A 16453-nucleotide genomic window follows, 5' to 3' on the forward strand; every position below is an offset into this window, starting at 1 on the left:
AGAATCCTAAGGTTTCTTCAGAGGACTGCTGGATGCTGTTTGTAATATGGTGCCAAATTGTTTCAGGAGAGGAATCCGTAGAATATATGGAATGGTTTTCAAGCCTAGTTTGAGGGTTTGCCTGGAATCTGTCTCTCACTGTGCCTGATTGGAGATTGTTAACTTACAGTCTCCCCCTAGGGATACTGCCCCTTTTTGGTTTGAACTTAAGATTGAAGTTAAGTTTGCTGATGGTCTGTTTGGCATTCTGCACTGGGCATCACGCAGGTATGGTGGACATCGTGGACATCCCTCTGTCTGCTTAGATCTAGGATGCATCCAGGTTGTCTTCAGACTATTTTTCTGTTGAAAGATAGTATTAGTGATGGTGAGTTGTTGCTCTGCACAGAATTCTAGCAGAAGTCGACCATTATCGTTGCAGTTTCCAACACCATACTTGCCTAATACTCCTTTCCAGGCTTCAAAGTTCTTACCTACTCTGGTGATGAAATCACCAAGGATAATGATCTTATAACCTGCAGGCACCTTTTGGGTAAGGTGGTGCAGGTCAGCGTAAAATTTATCTTTTTCGGCAGGGTCATCTTGGAGAGTTGGGGCATATATACTAAAGAGGACAACATGTTGCCTATTGTGGAGTGGAAGGCGTAGGGAGATAATGCGGTCAGAGTGACCTGTTGGCAGATTTTCGAGTTTAGGAACAATAGAGTTTCTGATCATGAAACCGACTCCTGAGAGATGCCTTTCGATTCTAGGTTTACGTGACCAAAAGAGGGTGTAACTGGTGCCATGTTCTCTGAGGCTTCCTTCCTCGTGAAGGCGAACTTCACTGAGAGCAGCAGTGTCGATGTTAAGATGAGCCAGTTCATGGGCAATTAGGGCAGAATGACACTCAGGACGTCCGCTATCCACAGAATCGAGCATGGTTCTGATGATTCAGCATGCTAGAGTTAATTTAGGCACACCTTTGGAGGCAGGTGCATGCCTTTGTCTTTTGATCTTTGTGCGACCACGTTGGAAGATGCCCGTTGGCCTGTGGTTAACCAACTGGGTGAAGGTGGAGATGAGCTTTGTTTAGGCCACCTTTTCTAGACCCCTCTCCGAGTGGAGTGCTGTCCTTGAAAAGGCTGCTTGGTCGTTCAGGGTGCTGCCCCAAGAGACTGTCATCTCCGGTCAGTCTCAAATGACCAATATCCTGAACCGCCTGCATGCAGGGTTGGGTCTGCGGCTGCCAGTGCACCTTTCACCTGCCGTTTCGACCCTCGCCCGTCGCTACAGGACTTTTTACATGTGGGTAAAGCCTTCAAGCCTGCACAATGGATTTTTTAGGTGAGATGCAGTATGCACGGAACTGAACCTTTAATCCCAAGGTTCATCTACCAGGGCCGAGCAAGCTTGGACGGTGGCAGCGAGGTCCTCAGGACGTAGTTTTGATTAGAGTGACCTTCTCTTAGATGGATGACCTTACAGGGCTAAGTGAGCTCCATCTACCTGGATTTGGGAATTAGAGTTGTCCTTCTCCTAGGATGGTCGCCAGAGGGCTAGTAAGCCCATCCTGCCCATGGATATACTGTATCTGACCCTTCGTTTTTGACCTGTCTGGCATGGGAGACCCTGCCGACGGCATGTACCATCACCAGCATAACTCACAACCTCATAGGGGTACACAGGGTTCCTCCCCACTGAGACCCCACGGCCCGTCAGACCCCCTCCCCCACCCCCAAACTGGACTGGCAAACCTCTGTGCGCTCCGAAGATCCTCCTCTCTTCTCCCCTCCTCTGGGGCAGCCTGCTAGACAACCCCCCTTTCCCCTTCCCCTCCTTCCTCCCCCTCCTCCCTCCCCCCCCGTCCTCCCAAATTGGACTGGCAAACCTCTGTGGGCTCCGAAGTTCTGCCTCTCTACTCCCCTTCTCCGGGGCAGCCACCGGGAGCCCACCCAGCGTGGCGACCACCAGGAGCCAGAAGTCTAGGACAAAATTAAATACCTGCTGTTTTCATCAGTAATCCACACTTACTTTTTGAAGATATTGAGCAGTTTATTTTCTTTTATTTATCCAAGACACAGATATTTATATATGATACTGCCATTTCAGATCACACACAGTACTTGCCATTAAAATTAAGTTCTGTATATGCTAGATCTTAATCAGACTCTGCTCTTTTTTTGAGGGGGGGCTCTAACTGTCCAACTTTACCTAGTTGACATTTTTTTTTTAATACAAAAAAGAAACAACGATAAAAAATAGGGCACCATCTACAAATGCGTTAACCCAATGAACCCAAGGCACTACTCTTCAGTCTAATGTCTGGATAAAACCATGTTGACATTTTGTTCTGTTTACAGCTGTAAACTGTAGCAAACCTCTCAGCTTTAGCAAAGAAAGATGCTTGGGAAGACCAAAGAACTCACTGTCTCACTGTCCTTAAGAAAGAGTCACCAGAGGAAACTGGAACTGTCCGGAAATACTAGGCAACCCTAATTTCTCCCCATGACTTCACTGATTTTCAGATGGAGAATGGTGAATATGAGCAACTTTTCGCCCTTCGTCTTGCCCCAAATGCAGGCTGGGTTGGCTCTGCTCTCCTGCCCCCTTTCTGTCATTGCTCTGTTTTCTTACAAGAGAGGGTAGAAATCAACAATCCATGTAAATCACTGATGCAAAAATAACATTTCCTCTGTTCAACAAACATACAGGATCAGAGAAGTCTGCTTCAAAACATATAACCCAGTTCTAAATTATGGCTATATTTCCCGCTGTTTAACATATGGGAAAACATCTGATTCTCATTCTATCTCAGTATCACAAATGTTTTCTGATTCTTTTATCCTTTTAAAGTATTTTGCTTACTTATATAACATATTTGCATATGAAATATTCTGATATCCTCTCCAAATTAACACTCTGGAGGCAGGAATGGTTGCTACAGCTGTAAGAGGTACAAACATGATGACTTGCTCTGGGCCCACTGAAGTGCAGAAAGGCTAAAGAAATATTTACTCACTATCGTAATATCTTTGAACAAAATTCTAGTTTTTCCTACTTCAATTTTTGAATATATCTAGAAAGATTTTTTTATTAATTTCAGTACTTTATCTAAACAGTGCATAATGACCAGCAGCTCAAAATGAAAATTAAAGGAACCTAAATTGGGTTTATCTGCTGAATTAACAACTTGTTAATAAGATATTTTTTTCTTATTAGGTAACTTTATTTTAAAAGTGTTGAGGAGAAATTCTTGTTATGAAAAACCAAGACATTTTAAGTAAGTCATACATTCAGGTATAGAGATGTAAATTCGGGAGTTCAGTGTTATATTTCCATTTCTAGAGTCTTGGGTGGGCTTTTTTCATTATTTTTATCTTTCCATGTGTGAAAACTCCACTTCTCACATGCATATATTTCTTTATTTTCCTCAAATGTTCTCTGTTGACAGTTTCTGATACTGAGATGGAAGATTCCAGCTATGGTTTTATCAGTGTTGTGTAGAAAGGGGCTCTTGGTGTCCTAGCCCACAGTGTTTATGGGTATCCAGCTCAAAATCATACTGGCATCTTTTGTTTCCCAGCACATATTCACATCCAATTTATAACCTGTACCTACCTCTCTCCCAGCATTATTGTTTTCCAAGTATTTTCATTATAAAAGTTATGGCTTAGATTGTTATTTTCAGAATGCACTCACCTGCTTTTTTTTGCCACTTGAATCTCAAGCTCCTGATCCTGCTGACATTGTCACCCTATTCCTCGTTATCCTATTTTCTCTGTAACTACTCCTAGTTTAGCATAATGTGCATAATTTGGGAAACTACGTCTGTTTTTCTACACCAACAACAAATTAATCTAATCTTTCCTCTGAATAAAACATTAACTGCTGAGTGGATTGGGAGTTCTCTGAGCCTTACTCACAATTTACTACCTGTATTTGGACCAACAGAGTAAACTAAAATTATGACTTCGCTTAAGAATACCACATTTCTTTTTATAAATAGGTCTAGGGTTTGGAGCTTGAGTAATTGAATTTCTGAGCATGTAAAAATATTCTTTTTTTTAACCTTCTAGGTCTGTTTAGTGAGGTGAAGCAAAGTCAATTTACTTATGGTGCAACTAATTTATGGAATTGTGTCACACATATGGATTCATTCTGCTGCTACTTGGGAAAAGGGAATTAAATAATCAGCTAATGCACGTATACATTTATTTTAATGATATATTTATTACGTGCATTCACCTTGCAGTACGTATTTTCATTCAAATAATATCAAACATATTTGGAATAGAAGTTTTTCATTTAGACTATATATTAATGATGTTGTGATGCACAAGAAGCTATGAATAATCTTGTAGGCAGTTGTAACATGTTGTTCAAATATTAATGAAATCATATTAATTTAATTCCTAACCTTGCTCAATTAATCTTAAATGGAATAATACTAGCAGTCTCCTAAGGATAAAGCCTGCACAGATATTGCCAACAGAATAAATGAAGAGAAGAGGAGTACATGCCATTTGTTTGACTGCATAACTGAAAGCTCCCTCTGGACCGGAGAGAATAAAGGTCCAATTTTCTGCCACTAAAAGACATTTTCTCTTCACAGAGAGCTGAAGGATCTAGTAGTCTGTATTCATCAATGCTGCAAGACTTCATTATTATCTGTTTTCTGAGAAATCCAAGGTAACAGTAAAAGGCTTAGACTGTGTTAGAAAGGCTATGAGAAATATTGCTTAAGGAATTAACATACATTTTTAATGAGCATGGCCTTGCTGCACTCCTGTGTACGTCCTGTAACAGATTACTCATTCCAGTCTTAGGGAGCATGCTTTGCCCTTCCAGATAGTGCCCTCCAGTTTTGTTGCTATAAATAGCTGTAAGTTAATTTTTGAAAGAAGTACCAAGAAGACTGAAAAAACAGGATGATTTGTTGTTCTGATAAAACAAAAAGAAAAAATAAAGCCACAGCGATATCACAGTTTTAGATAATAGTAGAGAACAGAGGAATTTAGAACTGTTATAAGGGGAGAAGTAAGAAGATTAGTTTGTGTGCAAGAATACTGATATGAACATAAAAGGAAGGAAAGGGAAGCTAATCAAAACCAACTTTAATATTTTATATCAAAGTAACTGAGATAATACAGTCAGAAAAAAAGAATATGAAAGTATCTTCTATAGAAGAAGTGAAGTTTTACTTTTGGAAGTGTCAACATTCCTGAAAATAGAGAGGGGGAGAGAGAGAAAGGGAGGAGGAGGAGGGGCTGGAGGGGAGGAAAAGAGAGAGAAAGTTACATGACTGGGGAGTCACACCATGGATGAAGAGATGTGTTTGAGAGCTGTGACTGTGGACAGCATATAAAAGACTATAGGAGCTGATGGGGATGAATAATGAAAGGAAAAAGTATGGGGACAAGGAGGCACCATGAGAACACCAAGTAGAGAAGCAAGGAGGTAACAGTATGGGTAACACTGAGATGCTGAAGTTGGCACAAAAATGCAGCTGATGTCATGATTGTGGGTGCTGAGATGTAAGAAGTTGTAGAGGGTGGAGCAGAGAGAATGGAGCTGACATATTTTTTTTAGAGGAAATAAAATAACTAACCTTATGAGAGAAAAAGGGACTAATATGGGACACAGAAAAGAATATGTGGTGTTCATATCTTTCAGCCTTGATGGAATGATGCATCTTATCCCTGAACTGTAGAGAAAAGTAGTAGGATTACAGCAGTAGGATATGCAGAGTCTGTTTGACAAGGAGAGGGCTAAAAAGTGGTAGTAGCCTGTTCAGGCAAAATACAATATCCATTTTATTGTAGCCAGCATTGTCTATGCTGTTTCTCTTGACAGCCCCTCTTCAATTTTCTTGAATTTTAGTTGAGTAACAAGCTGAATGTCTTTGTTTCTCTGCAGTGTATGTGCGAAGAGTCACCACTGCACCTTGTACTTCTTCACCCTGAGAAATCTTGGTTCAGAAATGAATTTGGGTTTAAAGACTATTTTCAGAGTAAGGAGGTCTCTTGTCTCTGAAGAATACTGTTTTATGTTCTCTTTAGCAATACAGCACCCTGGCAACTGTCTTTAGGATTTTAGACAGGAAATGCATCCCAGAGCTCCCTCGGTAATCCAGGACTGCAGAGAAAGAGCCAAAGAAGATGATCCTTTTTTTTTATAAGCACTGGGAGTATGTTAGGCATGCTCAATCTCAGGCTTTATTGAAATAAGTGTGATGACTCTGCCTGTGAAAACAATGGAAGGTGTGAGAGGGAATTGAGAAGCTGAAGACTCAGTCCTAGAAATCTTGTTTCATGTAAATAATCCTTAAATATGTTCATAGACTTGAATTATATGATTCTAGTTACCAAATGCTCATGGGAGATAAAAACAAAATGAGGGTTAGAAACAAAAACCTTAAAATTGTTTCTGGGCCACTAAATTTACCAGAACATATAGGGACATTAGACCAACCTGTAGACCTGAAGCTGATTTATGATGAGTGCTGTTATTTTTTTATACTTAAAATGCTTTCATTTTTCATGTGGATTTTTAAGTGGAAAGCTCACAATGAAGGAGTTCTTTAGGACTATCAAAGGACATAGTGAATGCAAAACTACTGAATACAGAGTTATAATTGTCTCATTAGAAATGGTCAGTTAGAATTCAGAAACACTTTTTTTAACCAGGCTCAATGGTAATGGCAATCTTTATCCACTGATGTAAATTATTAGCAAATTTAAAAGCCCTTGAAAAAAATTGACAGACTAAACTCTTACTAAAAGCCTAAGATATGGATTCCAGAGGTAGGCATAGGACAGCTTCAAAATGAGTTAAGCCACCATAAATAGAGAATGAGGATGCAGGAAAATGGAAATCACTTTGTCTTTTTAGTGGGTCATTTTGAGTCCCTTTCCTTTCTCTCATTACTTGATAGAGGCTGTAAAAAACCAGCCCCATTTTTATTACATACATATTTAAAGGACATGATTTTGAAAGACCAGTCTGTATTTTTATCTGTGTGGTTTCATGCACATGTTTAATTGGGGATATATATTTTTTTCCTACTTACAAAATTATATGTTCAGAATTAAAACAGGATTGATTTTATTTTCAACACAAGATTTGCTTATTCGATTCAAATGTGGTCAATCAATACAAATGTATTTTAGCACAACAAAAGCAAAAAACAGAGACATGGAGAATCACATAAATGCATACATTAGGAGGATGAGGAGCTGACAGAAAAAATCTCTAAAATTAGTTGTGTGTGTTACTTTTATTCCACTCTAGATGTATTATTCTGTTCCTACTAAATAGTAACTTGAGAAGAAATAATAAAGTATAAGAAATAATAAAGAAATAAAGTAAACTTGAAGGAAAACAAATCTGAAACAGGTGCCTGAAAATCGCAAAGCCATTATCATATTGAGAGCCATGACTATGGTAAATGGCTCAACAGTCACAGCTGAAGAAATAAGAAGATTGGAGCTATTTAAACAAGAATTAAATGACACTATGAGGGAGTGAAGGATGTTGAAGTCCACTGCTAGCAAATGAAGCAAACATTGCAATTATTAATTGTTTCTGTTCAGCCCTTCTCCTTTAGCATATCAAGATAATTACACTCTAAGTTGTTTGATTAGAAAAAAGGGAGAATAGATAAAACTTGAAAATGCTCAGTGGGCTCCCTAGCATTCCATACTTTCTGCTTACGGTAATAATGGATATAACATGCTACACCTCTTGCTGATTTCAGAACCCGTGTATTAGCTTTCCAGTGTAAGAGGGTACTAGAGTCTCCCTGTTATGTGCTATACATCTGCAAAGTAAACACAGGAAATTACAAGATAGGGTGGGGATGGCTCAGGACACTTCATTAATGCACACTGGAAATACAGCTCTTCCAATGTTCCTGTACACCTGGTCAGACCTTCACTCTCTGGACATCCCCCAGAACAAAAAAGATGAATTGCAGTAAGTTCCTGCTTGTGCCACAATTAACGGTTTAGTTTCAAAACAATCAATAATTTAATTATTAATTAGAATTAAAAGTCAGGAATGATAGTTTTGTGCAGCATAGTTCACTCATACAAACCAAGAACATGTGGCAGCAACCATACCTGAGTGTAAGCATCAAGATCTAATGAAATTCTAGGCAAATATTTTTCTTGTAAATCAGTGATTAAAAATATTGGGCTGGATTTATCAAAATAAGAATGGATATTGTGCAAAGTTTTCACTTTTATTGAAATTATATCATAGAAATTAATCTTTTTTTATTATATTCACACATTATGGGTAATGTGTGATCTTTTCAGAAGTCAGATGCATGTGAGGATACAGAGGAGTCCAAATCAAGGTATCTCTAAGTGCTAAAAATGACATTTTTGCAACAAAATCCTTATCTATGCTCTTTGTTCTGTATTTCTCATATAGTGCTCTCACTGTCTCTTTTTTAGTTAGCTATGAGGAGAATGTGATCTCCTTGTTCTAAAATGTCAGTCTTTTATTACATTCTGGTGTCCATCTTTTCTCTTATGAAAAATACATAACTCCGCGACTCTTTGTGCACTCATTTATTTATGGTGCAGGGAAGCTCATACTCCCCAGGCCATAACAGCTCACTCTTTGATTCCCCACTGGGTGCATTTCTGGAGCACCATCAGGTTTTCCTGATGTTGTTTTTGTTTTGGTTTGGTTTTTTTAAGCAATGAACCTGAAAGAGAGAGGTTAAAGGGAAGGAAAGAGACATTCTGCTTGTCTTCTCTTTCATATCCTCTTACCATTTTTCTTTGGCCAGCTTTCACTGCTAAAAGTCTATCCAGTGACTCCTCACCTTTTTTCCAAGAACACTGGTTATTCAAGAATAGAGTACTTTGTGCTCTTATGCTCTACTCTGTCTTTTGTTGTGCTTTGGCTTCTGACACTTATTTCTAAATGTTCTTGCAATATATTGCTATTAATGGTCACTGACCTGCATTTCCTGTGTGGATTATGGAAAATAAAACTGAATAAAGCCTTAGCAAAATGCAACCTAGAATGGTCTGTTATGGTTGTAGAAGTTTTTTTATTTTTCTTTTTAAAAGAAAACTTTAAGTGATAAGTGCAAATTCATGTGGCATTTTCACAGCCATAACTATCTTGTCACATTGGCTTGCTGTGGGGTAATTCAATCTCAAAACATTTTTGTGGTCAGTTTTCATTTCACTTTTGTGTATTTCCAAGATTTTTGCTTGGCTGTGTAAAGAAGTGTCAGCATTCAATTAAAAGATACTACATGTCTATCAAAAGGGACTGAATATTGCCTATGGCTCTCAGGGTATCAAAGAGACATCTAGCTGTGATTTTTTTTGGGAGCAGTCCAGGTTGCTGGCTTTCTAAACCACTGCAAGTAAATCTGTAAGTAAGATAGTTAATGAAAATAGCAATTATCCTTTACTATGTCTTTCAGAAGTATATGGCAAACCAATTTCTCTATTCTAAAGCATCAATTCTGCATTAATATGGCTTCTTTTATTGTGTGCCAGGTAATACATTTTATCCCCCCGCCAAATATAGTGTCTTTGCTGTTGAGAACTGCACATGATACTACATCTCAGAAGAAAAGAGCTATGTCAAAAGGAGAGCATGGTCTTAATTCTCACTTCACACACACATTGCTGTTATTCTACTGCTGTTAGCTGAGCAGCCCCTGATTTATGCTAAGCAAGATTAAAACCAAGTCCTATATATCAAATGTTGGCTTTATGTATATTTTTATTATTTGTACAGAAATGAAAACCCAAAGAATTCAATTACTGTCCTGGTTTCACCTGTGATAGAGGGAATTTTCTTCCTAGTAGCTAGTTTTGCTCTGTTTTACTGATGGTTTAGTTGTTGCTAAGCAGTGCTTACCCTAAGTCAAGGGCTTTTCATGCTCTGCCACTGAGCAGGTGCACAAGAAGCCGTGAGGAAGCACAGCCAGGACAGCTGATCTGAAAGGGACAAAGGGATGTTCCATAGCTTAGAATGTCATTCTCAGCATATACAATGAGGAACTTGGCCAGGAGTCACCAATAGCTGCTCAAGGACTAGGTGGGCATTGGTCAGCAGGTGGTGAGCAACTGTATTTGGCATAATTTCTTTCTCTTGGGTTTTATTCTGCTCTCTACTTTTCATTACTAGTATTATTAGCATTATATTTTGTTTCAGTTCTTAACATGTCCTTATCTCAACCAATGAGGTTTACTTATTTTTCCCCATTCTTCTCCCCACCAGGGAAGATCAAGGAGTGAGCAAGAAGCTGCATGGTGCTTAGTTGCTGACTAGCATTAAATCACATCAATTACTTAGATATAAATCTTGTTTGGGCCAAATTAGGGGTGTATATAATTAGCACCCCAATGTAATTTGTTTTCTTTGTAGGCAGATATTAATTTCCTTTCCTAAGACCATGTTTGTCTTATTTTCTCTAAATCTGAAATATAGATAACATATATTTTAGTATGTATACATTAAACTGACATTATATCAATTAAAATTAAAAAATGCAAGTGACTGATTTTATGGTATAGCTAATTAACATACTCATCTGTTATATGTTACTGAATTCTGATTTTATAGATAACTCATATCTCCATCCATACAGTCTATTTTATTTTATTTGTTTCTAGCTAAAGTGTAATATATATATTTCCTACCTCTAAGACTATCCATACAGTTACAACCATTTGAAGAATAAATCTGATTTTTTTATGGAACTTGAGAAATTTGGAGCTTTCTTTCATTTGCTATTAACAACAGAAAAATATGTAAATGAGTGAAAGAATAAATAGCATCGATTTGCAAAGATGAGATATAAAGAAGCTAATATAAAAGGTCTTTTATCTAGTGCAATGCAGCACTTCTGAAACAAATTGAGCCTTTTAGTCACCATATGGCATTTTTAGAGCTCTATTATTGTTCTTGTATTCTAGACCTCTGCTCTAACAAATGTAATTTCCCCTCATATTGTACCTTATTTACTTTGTTATGTGCCATTCACATTTTCCATTTGACCACTGATTCTGATTGGAAGGAAGAAAATTATTCTTCTTATAAGAACAAATTAGGATGTTAGTGGAGACGAGCTTTAAAACTAAGCAGCTGTCTTCCGCTTTTCTTTATTGACGAAAAAAATCCCACCTTCTTTTATCCTGCAGATAAAACTAGAAGCAAAATGTGCTACCTTGTGGAGAGGTACAATATCCATTCTAAGCATACAGCATGTGAGATACTACGTCGTTGTAGTAGAGTCACAATCCCTGGAGGTATTTACAAGTTGTGTAGATGTGGCATGATTTAGTGGTGGACTTGGCAGTGCTGAGTTAGTTGTCTGACTCGATGATCTTAAAGGTCTTTTCCAACGTAAATTATTCCATTATTCTATAAGTCTAAACATAAATCTACTGAATTAAAAGTAGTCACAATAGGTATCATGATGTAAGTACATTATAAAACATTTATTTGGAGAGTTAAAGAAGATGGAGGACAAAGAGTGCCTCATCAGGGAAGTCTGAAGTGAATGTGACTGTTTCCTTCTACTTGAAAATAGACTCTCAATCAAATCTATAAAGACATGACTTATGAAAGCATGTGTTGTAAAATTAACATAATCGCTTATTTCCAGGGAAAATTTCACACTGATTCAAAGTCATGATGAAAAAGCATCATAGAAAAATGTCATTTTAATCCATTCTCTAATAAAGAAAAAGAGAGAAAGACAAAGGGGGGAAAGCCTGAAAGTTGAAGATTGTGTGAGATCATAGGTCATTTATTTGAAAGAAAAGCTCTGTTAAGTTAAAGAGAGTTATAGAGATAATGTACCCTTTACATAAGGACTTCCAGAGTGTCTGTGTGCCTTCTACAAGTTAGCAATTCCAAGTAAAAGTATTTAGGTTTCTGTATGCCAGAGGTTAACCTGTCAACAGAGTAATAATGAATATGAAAAGAAGTGAGGGAGGAAATGGTTCAATTTAATCAGTGCTATGAATTTGGAATATGCTATGGATTTGGAAAAATAAAAAAAGAAAAAAAGAGTCAAGCATCAAAGTCCATCCAAAGCTTCAATTCAGTGAATGTTTCCCTTGTAGAAACAGTGTGACAGGGTCATGACTAACAAAAACATACAAGAAGTTAAAATCCAAGATGAGTGCTCTGCATGGCTGATCACTCCTTGTACGGCGCAGAGGGACACCCTCACCTTTCACACACCAGGAGTTTCCAAGCGGGAGCAGTCCTTCTGGGCACAGCAACACCAACCTGTTTTCAGAGTGCAAAAGTCAGTTTTGGAGTGTTCTGACCCAGCATGCATCAACTCCCTGTCTTTACTGATGGAAATACTTGTGCTGACATGCTTTAAATATTTTTCTTTGCTTTAATTTAAAGATTTTTCTTCACCTGTTTCAAAAGCTCAGAAATCTTGAAAGACTGTATATTAGGAAAAATTTCTTTACCAAAAGGATTGTCAAACTTTGGAACAAGCTGTCCAGGGAAGTGATTGAGTCACTGTCCCTGGAGATACTTAACAGATGTGTAGATGTGGTCCTTAGGACGTGGTTTAGTGGTGGATTTCGAAGTGCTAGGTGAATGGTTGGACTTGAGAATCTTAGAGGTCTTTGCCAACCTAAGTGATTCTATGACTGTGTGTTTCTCCCATCAGTCTTACAGCCTGTGTGCATAAACAATGCCAGTACCAAAGATGAGAAAGAGCAGCAGATCTTGCCACGGGCAGATAAAAGTTACCAAGGAGGATTCGGGGTAAGAAATCCACCTTGCTGATGATGGAAGTGCCTGGGCAACTTCAGGATCCATTGCTAAAAGCTCCGGATATTGAAAAGCAAAATGGTTTGCTATTTTCCATATAAATGAAGACAATCAAAGTCTTTAAATCAATCCTCTTTCTCCCTTCTCAGATAAAAGAAACAGAAGGAATTAACAAGTAAAGGCAAGGAAGAAAGTCCTTAAGATGGGAAATTATTTTTAGACGTTGCTGTTGTTAGCAAAATGAGAAGGAGGAATCAGAGATAAGTTAAGAGTATGGATGAAATCCTGGCCGTGCTGCAATAAATCCCAAAATTCCCACTGCTGTTTAAATAGGAAGGAATTTTTTTTTCCTTTGGGTACACATTTTACCACATATACAAAATACATTCTGCAATACCATTGAAAAAACAAAAACACTGAGAGTTTAAGTGATAACTATAGTTTAGATTGAATACTAACAGCAAATACTGAAAAGGAAATAACACATCAGTCTCCGATAAATGTCCAGGTACCGTTTCTTTTCAACAACAATAATAACCCTAATAATAAATAAAGGGAGAGAAGCTCTTCACTCAGTACATCTGTCTGCTGCTAGGAGCATGGCAGTGCAGAACACTGTATTCTACTCACTTTTAAATTAGTTCTGCCTTCTCACAGGGTTTCTTGTTTTATTCCCATACCCCAAAGTGCTCTTTCCTTTTTGTGCATGTTCCTTGGCTGTTAGTCCTCCTTTCACAGCCAACTTCACTGAGGCCACACAAAGTCTGAAAGCCAGCTTTGGCACCATATCAGCTATAGAGGCTTCTTAGCAGAGCAGGCAATGCCTATTTCAAGGACTTTAGACTCTACAAAATACACATAAATCCTCTTAAATATATAATTATTTACTGATGTTGCCCACTATGTCTGAAGGAGTTAGCAGCATCTGTCAAAAACTCTGGACAAATGTAAGTTTCCAATCTAAATTAATTTTGAAATACAACAGTTCAAAATAATTTGGGAAAGTGCCCCAGATCCCCTCAGATTGTTTGACCTGCTGTATTCCCAAACATGAAACTTGAAGACTTTGTTTTGGATTTCCATGGCTAAGTTTGCATGTGAAATACTGTTTAGCTCTGTTGCAGTGAAGCTATGAGGACTGAAAATATGAAAACAGGCTTTATTAAAGGAAAACAGCTTCAGTCTTTAAAGATTGAGACTAATTCCTCCACACAAGCACACTCTTTAGTGATATTCTGAAGACCCAATCACTAATTCTGTAAGCACTATGTGAGATAATCCTTAGGGAAAAAAACCCAGCCATAATGGACAAGAAGAGTGTTAAAAAACAGAGTGATTGGGATAAAAAAAAAAAAAGGTTTATTGGAAGCCTGGGAATTTCAAAGGAAACCCTAGTTTTGCCTAGTACTGTGTTTTGAAGTTTCAACACTATTAAACCATTTGCAAGTGCTGTGTAAAAGCAGTTATTTTTACATTCTTCTCCATTATATTGTGAATCATCCTCAGATCATCTTTCCTTGAGTAAGGAGTGTGGAAACCAGGGAATTAATAGAAAGATATAGGGTCTGAAAGGCAGAAGAATTCCTGCAGCATGGCTGGCTAAATAGTCAATGAATAAGCAGCTTGGGGAGACTTTTTCTGTTACTGTGAATTATGACTGAGTTTCTAAATGCAGACACAGCCAACAGTGCATCTGCACGTTAGCATTTGTGAAGTGATTTGTTCTATAAATGCAGTATTGATTTCTTAGAAGAACATAGCATACACCTTCAGAAATTTTTCCCTATGTGAAGACACTTTGGCTTTTTGCTTTTCTGTCCCTTGCAAAGGGTTCCACAACCTAAAATGGACTCCCTGGCTACAGAATTTATTACAGTATAGTTCTATTCTTCTCTTACCCTTTAATTTGACCTTTCTAGATGTAGTCTAATAATTTTCTGCCCTATAAAGTTAATTAAGAATTGAACATTTCTACCTGTTAATGCAGTAAAATGCAGTTGTTCTTTGGACAGAGCATATTAATAATGTCACTAATTGAGGCAATAATTGCCATGACATAGGTTCCCTCATTTTGCTCTGGATGAGTTTTACCTAGGGGAGGATTAGGCTGTGACCTGACATAGGGGTTGTAAACTCTAGTAATGAGAGAACATGTTATAATCACCCTGTGAGGCCCACAGCAGAGATAATTAGCAGTGGGCAGGAGAGCTTCGGTGGGGCTGTAGCATCTGTGTGCTGTTATTAGGGCCTTTGATACAAGAATACAATTAAACTGGCCAGTATTACCCGTGTTGGGCATCCTTATTCCCATGCATTCTTGGAGAATGTGGAGAAGCACAGTGTTACAGTGGCTCAGCTTCCTGCACTGAGAGGACTTTCCTCTGGGGAGCCAGGGGTAGATGGGTGGTGTGGAGCCACCTCGGGTCTCTCTCTTGAAAGCCACAGAAATGCTGTTAGAGCTCCTGGGTGCAACTTGTTCTTAGGCTGGGTTTTCAGGACAGCATAAACCCCAGCAGAATTGCACTTCAAGTGCTGCCAGATAGAGGGTTATCTGGAAAAAGCCATGCAGAAGTCCAACCTAGATAGAGACTCCACTGAGTTTCCCTTTTCGGCCTACTCCAGGAAAAACCATAAGATTTGGAATTAAACACCTCAAATGTGTTTTGCCTAAAATCGAGTTGAGTGGGGGGAAAGGAGAACATCTATTAACTCGTAGCTTCACTTAAATTCCTTTAAATGCCGTATTGAAATTCTTCATCCAGCATTTCCAACAGTACATACAAAGTCCTGATAAATCTTGGGTACTTAGGATAGGGGAAAGTGAAAAAAGAAGTTATTCCTTCAACTGGTCAATAATTTCCAGATTAAATTAGGGATGTTTTGTTTCACAGTTACAACTATAATTACTTTCAAAACCTGTCAGACACTATACAGCCCATATTCTGTTCCACAGCCCAGTTAGTCTACATATTCCCTCTTTGTAAATCCAACAGCTTTGTTTTATGTAGATTTTTCAGTATTACAGAATCAAGTTCAGAAGGCCTTATGATGCCCTCAGGTACATGGCAGAGGAACTTCAAGTGAGAACCTCATACCTTTATGAAGATAAGGCTACCTTTAAGTCCACACTGACCTTTAAAAACTGAGACAAAATTTAAGTTGTTTGTTGATGGAAATACATAAGCTGATTGGTCTTGGTCTTATTCTTGTACTGTGTGATATCTGATGGAGGGAGGTGATAATTCAATAGTTATACTTCCATATGCTCCTTTACTGTGAAGGTGATGAGGCATTGGCACAGGTTGCCCAGAGAAGTTGTTGATGCCCCATCCCTGGAAGTGTTCAAGGCCAGGTTGGATTGGGCTTGGAGCAACCTGATCCAGTGGAAGGTGTCCTTGCCCATGGCAGGTGGGGTGGAACGAGATGATCTTTAAGGTCACTTCCAATCCAAACCCAAACCATGTTTCTATCATTCTGTAACCATTAAACTAATATTTTAGTTTGTAGCTATGTACCTCATATGAGGGTTAATTTGCAATGTTCTTATAGAAGTAAGCACAATTTTTACATTTCTGCGAAAGGAAGAGAGAGGCGAAGTACCTACTCTGGACTCATTCTAGCTAGAACAGCTTCTACTCATAGCAAAAAAGGGGACAGACATTTGTCATATTCTGTCAGTAGTCAAATG

General features: G+C 38.2%; 1 protein-coding gene across 3 annotated transcripts in view; it reads left to right on the top strand.

Annotated features, from left to right (window-relative positions):
* The window catches only part of NKAIN3 (sodium/potassium transporting ATPase interacting 3), a 352392-nt gene that overhangs the window by 290482 nt on the left and 45457 nt on the right, over positions 1–16453 (top strand). The gene's annotated exons all lie outside the window — the stretch shown is intronic.

Source organism: Manacus candei, unplaced genomic scaffold, assembly GCF_025592945.1.
Source record: "Manacus candei isolate 608988 ecotype Guabito, Panama unplaced genomic scaffold, ASM2559294v1 h1tg000008l, whole genome shotgun sequence".
Lineage (NCBI taxonomy): Eukaryota > Metazoa > Chordata > Aves > Passeriformes > Pipridae > Manacus > Manacus candei.